General features: G+C 47.6%; 1 long non-coding RNA gene across 1 annotated transcript; it reads right to left on the reverse strand.

Annotated features, from left to right (window-relative positions):
* Positions 1-2,524: 2,524 nt before the first annotated feature.
* Positions 2,525-3,231, reverse strand: LOC136482644 (uncharacterized). The gene is made up of 3 exons (XR_010765146.1): positions 3,166-3,231; positions 2,971-3,091; positions 2,525-2,885 (listed from the first exon to the last, which is right to left on the reverse strand). It is a non-coding gene; the product is annotated as an uncharacterized lncRNA (long non-coding RNA).
* Positions 3,232-9,987: the final 6,756 nt, after the last annotated feature.

Below are 9,987 nucleotides of genomic sequence, written 5' to 3' on the forward strand. Positions count from 1 at the left end.
TCAGGACGAGGAGGAGGAAGGAATAGCGCTTGTGGCAGAGGTTCACCCATCTTCGCGCCGAGATTTTGCATCCACTGAAACATGTGCTCCTGCCTCTGCCGATCAGCGTCAATCTTCGCCTCCAACGCTATTCTATGCCTCCTCTCTTCTTCAAGCTCGGCCTACAAAATTTCACCCCACTATTACAATGGAAGTGAAAGGTATGTAAGAAACAATGAACGACGAATAAAAGAGTAATAACCTGCAAAGTCTGCATGGCGTGCTGTGTACTGGTCGGCCGTGGGCGTATGGGCGGCCTCTGGCCCATGTCGCTTGCTCGGATCTGGGAGAGAGTGGGGGTAGTGGCCGTGTCGACGACGCTGTCGCCAAGCCAATACCTGCCATGCTTCTTGCCTCCTCCCACCCTCATGACAAGGTCACCTTCGAAATCCTGGGTGCTCGGATCGTACTCCGGCCCATGGACCGCCTTGGCCGCCGTTGTGTACTCGGTGAGACGGCTTTGGATGGAGGGATTGCTGTACGCCGAGGGGGGGGGGGGTCCTCCGGGTTGAAGTCGACGGCGGACGTCGCCTTGCCCTTGTGGGCCATAGCCCATGCCTTCACCTGGGAGCAAGGTGCGCCACCATGTGACGCCGACTATGAAACAAACAGTAAGATCATTAGAAACTATGCAGAAGCAAGCGTTGGAATACATAAATGAAGTCACGTACCCATCTCTCCGCGTACTCGGCAAGGGTAAGGTTCCCCTGATGGTGTGGTGCACCTGTCATCATCAAACGCCGCTCCCGACAAGCGGCGTGTGTCTCCGACCACTCTGGGGAGCACCACTTGTCCACCATTTTCCTCCAGCACTCGCCTTTACCGGCCACCCAAATTGGAGGCACCTACACGTCAACATGCATTTGTCATATAAGAACACAGTAAGTGTACTTAATCTCAGGAAGAAACAGTATTTACCAGCATGTATTGCTCTTTGGTCAGCGTCAAGGTTCTTGCGAGGTCTTTGTCGATCTTCACTTCCTCGAAGACAGCTTTGTATTGCTGTACAGCCAGGATACGCGCCTCGTAGTGCATGTCCTTCACGAGCTTGTAGCAGGCTTTGTAAGCGTGCCTCTCGGCCCTCTCCTCGTATCCCTCGTCACATCTGTAGTAATCCTGCATATAAACATTATGTATGTAGTCATTATTTCAAGGATGTGATAGGAATGCGATGTATTGAGCAAGATAGTGCGGGGAAGGCTTACCCACAACTGTTTCACAACCCGCTGCGCCTTGTTGTCGAATTTCCTGCCTTCCCGATCTCGTGCATCAGGGGCAGAGGCGTAGTGCTCGAACGTGTAGGCCGGCTCCACCCCTCCTGCCCAGGCCACCAGGCCGGGGAAGTGTTCCCTACACAGAAGGCCCAGGATTCCACCGGGAAGGCATTTGTGATCACCTGCAGCCACAACCTTCCATCCCCTGTCCAAGTGATTAACGAAAAAATATTAGTTTGTATTTTGCCATGTTAAACATATCAAATGAAGTAGCGATAACATCTTAAGATACTTACCTTGGCCCATTGGGGCGAATCACTGGCCGTTTCGTGAAAGGTATAGCCTGTTCCGGGAGGCGTGAAGGGCCTCGCAACCAGATCTTCGAAGCAGAGGAAGAGGAACCCCCCGCCGAGGGCTCCTCGTGCTCGCCCTCCTCCTCGTGCTCGCCCTCCTCCTCGTGCTCGCCCTCCTCCTCGTGCTCGCCCTCCTCCTGCTCGGCCTGCTCCTCGTGCTCGTGCTGCTCCTCCTCCGCCTCCTCCTGAGGCGAGGGAGGTACAGGCGACGGTGGTCGAGTCGCTGCACGCGCCTGCCGACCCTGGCATCTCGGCCGACCCTGGCCTTTCGGCCGACCCCTGCGCCTCCGCGGCGGCTCCTCAGCTGCAGGAGCCTCCTCAGCTGGAGCGGACACCGAGCTCCGATAAAACGACCCGACGGACCTCATACCGCCCACCATCTTTTGTCAATCACCTGCAATTAAAAAGAGTAAACCAATAAGCACATATAAACAGGACAACCTGAAAAAGAAATGCAAAATAAACGAAACATAATTAGAAAATGATAGTATTACTTGTATTAGAAATAGGCATCATGATCGGGATCAGCCGGATCATAACTCTCATCATCACTATCACACATGTCGAAATAATCAACACTATCCGAAGGACCAATGTTGTCATCATCGGCATTGCCTGTACGCACTCGCTCAAGTAATTCTAAGTCTTGCACATTTTCCACCTCATCTCCGTCGTCCTCTTCATCAACCCTTTCATTATCTACTTCCATTTCGATCGCACCGGTTAAGTCTATCTCAAAACTCCCTTCTAGCCCCTCCTCTTGATAGAACTCCCCGTCTAAGTTGTAATCTTGATCATTTGGGAGAGGTAGTCTACCATGTGGCGATGTCTTCTGCACAATATACCAACCCTTAAGACGGTCGTCATTTGGGCACGCGTATGGCAGATAATAAACTTGCATCGCCTGTTGAGCAACAACATAGACATCTTCCCCTAGATAGACGGAATCCTGACGAATTTCGACCAGCCCAAGATTAGGGGTCCGTCTCGTTACTGCAGGATCAAACCAATGACATTTGAATATGACGGGCTTAAGGGGTTTGGAACCACGAAATTTGACTTCGTAGATTTCTTCGATTCTCCCATAATAATCGGCCCCATCAGTGCCGGGCGTAAGAACTCCGGTATTTGTGGTTCTTCGATTGGGCCGACTTTCCTCATGTGCTGTCGTGTGAAAGCGATATCCATTCACGTCATAAGCGGCAAATGACCTGACCCTATACAGAAAGCCACTGGACACCTGTACTAACTCGGGATCCATAGACTCATCGGTTTGGCCCTGCAAGCTCAAGCAGGATATATCGTTAAACTAAGTACGAGCAACTTGTAATGTCAAACTAAGTACGAGCAAAGTTGGACAATACCTTCTGTGCGAACCAAGAAATGAAATCGGGCATTCCATTTCCCGCACCCTGTTTAAGAAGGGTATCACATTCCTGCGGGGTAGGTTCCCTTGATAGATGCCAGTAGTGATCAAGAAATTCCCTATAACAAAGAGAAACAAGAGAGTTGGATACCGAATAGTGACAGCATATTTAACAAGTTCGTTGTGAACTTACTGCATGTACGGCTCCACTTCGAGAAGGTTGGTCAACACATAGTGCATGATAGTGCGCCACTCTTCATGTCTCAATGTCTTGGGTTTCCAATCACTTGCACTTCCAAGCTGCCCTCGGAAAAGGCTGAGGTTCGATTCATTTTCGCCCGCATTGTAGCGAGGGGGTGGATTATGCACGCTGGGAAGGTTGTCACTATAGTAACTTGTTGTGAAGTTTGACACCTCCTCCAGAATGTATGCCTCTGCAACGGAAGCCTCAATTTTGCCTTTATTCTTACATTTACTTCGAACAACCTTTAGACATCTCTCGATTGGATAGCACCAACGGCCCTGCACGGGCCCCCCCATTCGTGCCTCATACGGGAGGCGCAAGATCAAATGCTGCATCGGAACAAAGAAGCCGGGTGGAAATATCTTCTCCAACTTACAGAGAAGCACCGGCGCCAGTCTTTCCAAGTCCTCAACCACTTTTCGAGACAACTCCTTGGCACAAAGCTGGCGGAAGAAATAGCTCAACTCTGCCAACACTAGCCAGACATGCTCAGGGACATAGCCACGAACCATCGCCGGAAGAAGCCGCTCAATCCATATGTGGAAATCATGGCTCTTCATCCCTTTGACTCGCAGAGTAGATACGTTCACTCCCCTCCTCAGATTCGCTGCATACCCATCAGGGAACATCAACGTTTGCATCCATTCAAGAACTTGCCTCCTTTGGGGCCTGGTCAAGACGAAATCGGCCTTAGGCTTGCTCCATGTCTTGCCGCCTCTAGGAGGCTTCATTTCTTGCTTTGGTCTATCGCATAACGTTGCTAGGTCCACTCTAGCCTTAACGTTGTCCTTTGACTTTTCAGTGTCCATGAGTGTTCCCCAAAGTGCCTCGGCCACATTCTTTTCAGTGTGCATCACATCAATGTTATGTGGAAGAAGGAGGTCATCATAATAGGGGAGTCTCTCCAAGCCTGACTTATGAGTCCACATATGTTGACGACCATATCCCACAAAACCATCGCCTTGTGGGTTGACGACGAGAGCATCTATCTGAGCACGAACCTCGGCACCCGTCATGATCTGCGGTGCGGGGTCTGTCACTACCACACCTTTCGTAAAGTTCTTCATGTCTCGTCTGAATGCATGCTCAACAGGGAGGAACTGTCGATGCTTGTCGAACGAAGAATACTTGCCACCCTTCTTCAACCAAATGAACTCCACAGCTGTCTTGCATAATGGGCATGGGAACCTCCCGTGAACACACCAGGCGCAGAATATCCCATACGCCAAGAAGTCGTGCAGGGAGTAGTGGTACCAGACATGCATTCTGAAGTTCCTCTTCGTAGCTCGGTCATATGTCAACACCCCTTCCTCCCAAGCACGGACCAGCTCATCAATCAGAGGCTCCATGAACACACCCATCTTACTCCCCGGGTGCCCAGGAATTATCAACGACAAGAATATATTCTGTCGTCGAAACACGACACCGGGGGGGAGATTGAGGGGGATAACGAAGATTGGCCAGCAAGTGTATGGGGCAGCCATCAGTCCATAAGGATTGAACCCATCTGTTGCTAGCGCAACACGTACATTACGAGCCTCAAGAGCTTTCTCACGATGAATCCCATCAAAGTGGGTCCATGCTTCACCATCGGATGGATGTACCATCTTCTCAGGACTGTATCGAGTGCCATTTTTGTGCCACGTCATCTGTTTCGCGGTTTCCTCGGTCATGTATAGCCGTTGGATCCTCGGTAAGAATGGAAGGTACCGTAGGATCTTCACGGGGATCTCAAGCTGCCTCTTCTGACCATCACCAGACTCTACCTCCAGGTACCTAGAGGATGGACACTTTGGACAGTACTTTGCTTTCTCGTGTCCTTTCCTAAATAGGACGCACCCCTTCGGACAAGCATGTATCTGCTCATATGGCATCTTGAGTGCACGAAGGAGTTTCTGCGACTCGTACATGCTCTTTGGCATAATGTGAGCTTCTGGAAGCAAGCTGCCAATAACTACCAACGTAGCATCGTAACAATCTCGACTCATGCTAAACTGAGCCTTTAAGGCCATTACCCGTCCAATGGCATCCAGTTGAGAAACCTTTGTGTGGCCGTGAAGGGGTTTCTGTGCCGAAGACAACATGTCATAATACGCCTTTGCGGTTGCCTCTGGCTCCTCCTCCCCACCTTCTTCACCTACGTGTGCTTCGTGAAAGTCATTTAGCCAGTCACCTACCCCGGCATCAGCATCGAAATCTTCGACGCGTGCTCTCACGACCTCCTCTCTCATCCGATCGGCTTCACCGTGGTAGATCCACCGAGTATAATCTGCCGTGAATCCATTCAAGCAAAGATGAGTAGACATGACATCCTTTGGTTGCCGACGTCTGTTTGCACATCTACTGCACAGACACCAAATGGCTGACGCTCCTGGAACTAGGGCAAATGCTCTATCTATGAAAGCCTCCGTCTTCTCAATCCATTCATCAGTCAAAGCACTCTGACTTGGGCGGCCCATGTACATCCACTCACGGTCATCCATCCTCTGACATATATATATATATATATATATATATATATATATATATATATATATATATATATATATATATATATATATATATATATATATATATATATATATATATATATATATACCAGCGAGACATTAAGAATTAATTGCATGTACACGATGTTCCTACCATCTAATAGGTCAGGATAGGTCCTAATCCCACCCGAGGATGCGTAGCTGGGGTTAGTCTCCATGGTCTACTCCGATCCGAGACAATTTCGGCAGCACCTCCCCGTTGTTCTCCAAATACACGTCCCGGTAGGGAGATTGTGTATCCGGAGAACAACAGGGAGATGCTGCCGAAACTCTGCCTCGGAACGGAGTAGACCACGGAGACTAACCCCATCTACGCATCCTAGGGCTGTCCAAAAAACGTGGACAATTCGAAACAGATACGGTTATCGACATGCAAAGAGCTGCATATTTCTAACCGTATCTCTTTCGAACGGGAGACGCCTAACCGGGTTACGTGCTCTACAAACATGCTTGATACAGAAAAGAGGGGTGTTTTATGCCTCACCTCGCTATCCCGCAAACAGGAGAAGCCTCAACCGCTACAAGGTCCACGGAACACCAACAAACAGCCAGAAGCTTCAGTCCTCCCTAAAAGAATAAGTCTGTTCAAATTTAAAATATCTTATATTTAACCGAATTTATAAGAAATAGTATCAACATGTATGAATTTAACCACCGACAGCAAGCTAGACTTTGCCTTTGACCTAAGTCACTGTAAGCCAAAACTCCTATCCAGTCAGCATGTTCATCCAATCATGGACCACCACATCACTTGTCAGCTTCCAATTGAGCCCAGTCAGCAGCCGGACATGGCAATCTTGTAATATATATACCTTCTATCAGTCAAACTAAAAATTGTTTGATCTAGCACTATTCTAGAGTTACCTTCTATCAGCTAGTTAGTGTCATACAAAGTAGACTGCGTCCTCGTTCATCATCATTAGGTTACTGAAATCGTATACAAGACTAATAAATCCTCATGATGCGATTGGCTACTTTAGCAGCGATAGATCGTCATTGTTACGGCGCATTATTGACTAGCTTGAAATGGTAGAAAACCATACGTACTCTCTACTATACGTTTCCGTTTTCAAACATGATCGCAGCACCAGCAAATTAAATCTTCAATCTCTTACTTTATAATGCACTTAGCTTAGGCTATATCTATATATATATCCTGCACAGCCAGCAACGTTTGTACATGGCTCATTATTGATGGGCAGTTCACGTCTCATGGAGGTGCACTTTCTTGGTTTCAACAGAAACATACTACCTGACTAGTTCAACAGAAACATACCAGTGCAGTGGGCCAGGTGGTGGTGTTGAGGCTTGCAGCGACTGGCGGCTCAAATCTGCACCTTTTGTTGTTGCTGCTGGTCGGAAGAAGGGAGGACCTGCTGCAGCCTGCACAACAAGGAAATGCGTGAGTAGAGCAATTGGTCAAAGTAGTAGCTAGAATATAATTAATATACTGGCATCCTCACTCACTCCAAAATAAAATACTAGAATAAGACCGGCCACCAGTACTATCTATGTCGAATTTGCATCAGGAGAATTGAACTCTAGAAAGGCAGAGCTGTGTCCATTTGCATATGTACACCCCCATAATTTTTGCAAAACAATCAAAGTTAGCAGGCATAATACATGCATAGTTGCATATACACTTGGAACTAGATGATCAAGATTCAGTCATCAGTGAAAAGGAAAAATTCAGTTTTCAGTGAAAAGATCTTGGTCCTGGTAACAACAAAGTGGTTAGTTACAGGAATGTCTCTCCCGTATATTCATGACTCTAGCCCTTCTCTTCCTTTGCCATTATTCAATCCACTAATGCTACTGCTGGTGCTGGGCATCACGCACAGCTTGCAAGTGACAGCATGCTTTGGCTTCTACCCTTACCACACAAGAAGAGAAAGTGAGGCTGTAACAGCTAGCAGTAAAGCAGATCTTAATGGCCAAGAGAACAGCTGCTAGTCCACCAAGTGAGCTTTGTAAAGACAGACATACGACTATATTCATAGGCATGCTACAACTAGGAAGATTGCTAATGAAAAAAACAGCCTACAAATTTTCAAAATATGGGGTGTCAGGCACTAGTTAACAGCTGTGGCTCACACCTGCGAATCTATTACGTGTTGGGCTATCCCTCATAATCTCAATGAACTAAAGAGGGATCCATATGAACAAATGTAACTTCTACGGATATATGGCTTCATGTTGAATGCAATTTAATTCAAATCTGTATCCTACAAAGTGGCAGCGATTTTGTTTCTCCCAAAAAAAAGGTTTGTAGGGAGAAACTGATTCTTAATCTCAGATTCTCAGGTGAAATTGGTCCTTCTAGTTTCTAGTTTCTAGTAGATCCAGGAAACGTTTCTGATTCTAACTCAAAATCCTATAATCATGTATGTTTGGTAGGGATTCATTTGTTTTCGGAGAAAAATATGTTTAGATCATGGCTTCCAACATCATTGTCCCTACCAAAAGCATCCAAAGATATAGGATCTCAACTCACTGACATTGGATCCTAGCTTGTAACATTTAATTTTATCGAACAAATCTTTTACTATAAATGCCACATATGATGGTGACACCCGTTACCCATTTGTAGAAGTTTATTAAAATAATATACCCCATGTATTGATCTTTAAAAAAAAATCATGTACGTTTGCTTTATTTGTTTGGTGACTCGGTTGCTTCAACAAGTGAAGTTTATCTTTCTATTGTCTTTTTTAGGATGGTTGTAAACTTCTCCTCATTCTTACATGCTCAGCACCTTTTTCTTACATGATCTAGTTAGCATCTTTTTCTCCACATCTATAACAGGATTGACCTTGCGCATCTATCCTCATTGGATGGCACCAGTAGTGTGTCACCAACAACTAGCTCAAATGGAAAATCCACAGGATTTTATTTTAAGATAAACAACACACACACACACTTAATGGCCAAGAGAACAGCTGCTAGTCCACCAAGTGAGCTTTGTAAAGACAGACATACGACTATATTCATAGGCATGCTACAACTAGGAAGATTGCTAATGAAAAAAACAGCCTACAAATTTTCAAAATAGGGGGGTGTCAGGCACTAGTTAACAGCTGTGGCTCACACCTGCGAATCTATTTGTTCATAAAATTTAAAATAACTTATAATTTAAAACGAATCGAGTATTAATGTATGTTATAGGATGCTAAAGTTAGCAAGATCCAAATAGACCGTAGTACCTAGTACTCCTTTTCATCCTGAAATACGAGATACCTGAGCAATTGTAGGATCAAATAATATTCGCTAAAAAACTAACTCACTCCTCACTAGTTGGCCAACCATAAGACTCGCACCCATGATCACGCATACACAATGAAAGACATGCTCAAAAGAGGAATATCTAGTCCATTCCTCCCTTCTGGGTTTCAAAACGATATTTACAAATCAACTGTAGATTAAACTTTAAGCAATCAGACTTCAAAAGGCAAATCTGACTCAAAAAAGGATATCAAGGACAGTAGGAACATAATCAGACTAATAATCACAAATCATGACAACCTGCTAACACCAATTCAAGCATTCATCAGCCATCAACTCTAATTTATAAACTATCTCCATCCTCAAATGAACAGCTATTTTTGAAATCATTCTGATGAATGCTTAAACTATCTAAGCAGGACAATATGAGAAGCAGTGAGAATACAATGGGGCTTACCGGAGAATGGGGGAAGCGGTGGGATCCTGCGGTGGGCCCCTGCCGCGACGGGCGAAGTCTCAAGGGTTCTCCTCCACAACCCTAGGGCGGGGTTTCGTGGGGTGCTCGCGCCGCGATTGGTTTCGCCGGCGGGACAGGGCGGGGCCAGCGGTGGCTGGGGGAAAGAACGGCCGGGCGGGGGGGGAGGTCGACGGCCCGGGGGGGCGGCGGCGGGGGAGGAGGGGTGCCGGGAGGGGGAGGGAGGGGGGGGAGGGAGGGGGCGGTGGGGGGAGCTCGACGGGGCGGGAGTGGGGAGAGATGGAGTGGGTGGGGAGGGCGGAGTGGGGAGGGAGGAGGAGCGTGGGGGGGAGTAGCGGGGAGAGAGGGGAGGGAGAAGGGGGGGGGGAGGTACGAGGGGGGGGGGAGGGGAGGGGGGGGGGAGGGGGGGGGAGGCAGTGGGGAGGGAAGAGGAGGCGCGTGTGGGGGGAGCTGACGGCGGCGCGAGGGGAGGGAGGTCGACGGCGGCGCGAGTGGGGAGGGAGTGGAGTGGGGAGGAATGGAGAA

The sequence above is a fragment of the Miscanthus floridulus genome, chromosome 9 (assembly GCF_019320115.1).
Source record: "Miscanthus floridulus cultivar M001 chromosome 9, ASM1932011v1, whole genome shotgun sequence".
Classification (NCBI taxonomy): domain Eukaryota; kingdom Viridiplantae; phylum Streptophyta; class Magnoliopsida; order Poales; family Poaceae; genus Miscanthus; species Miscanthus floridulus.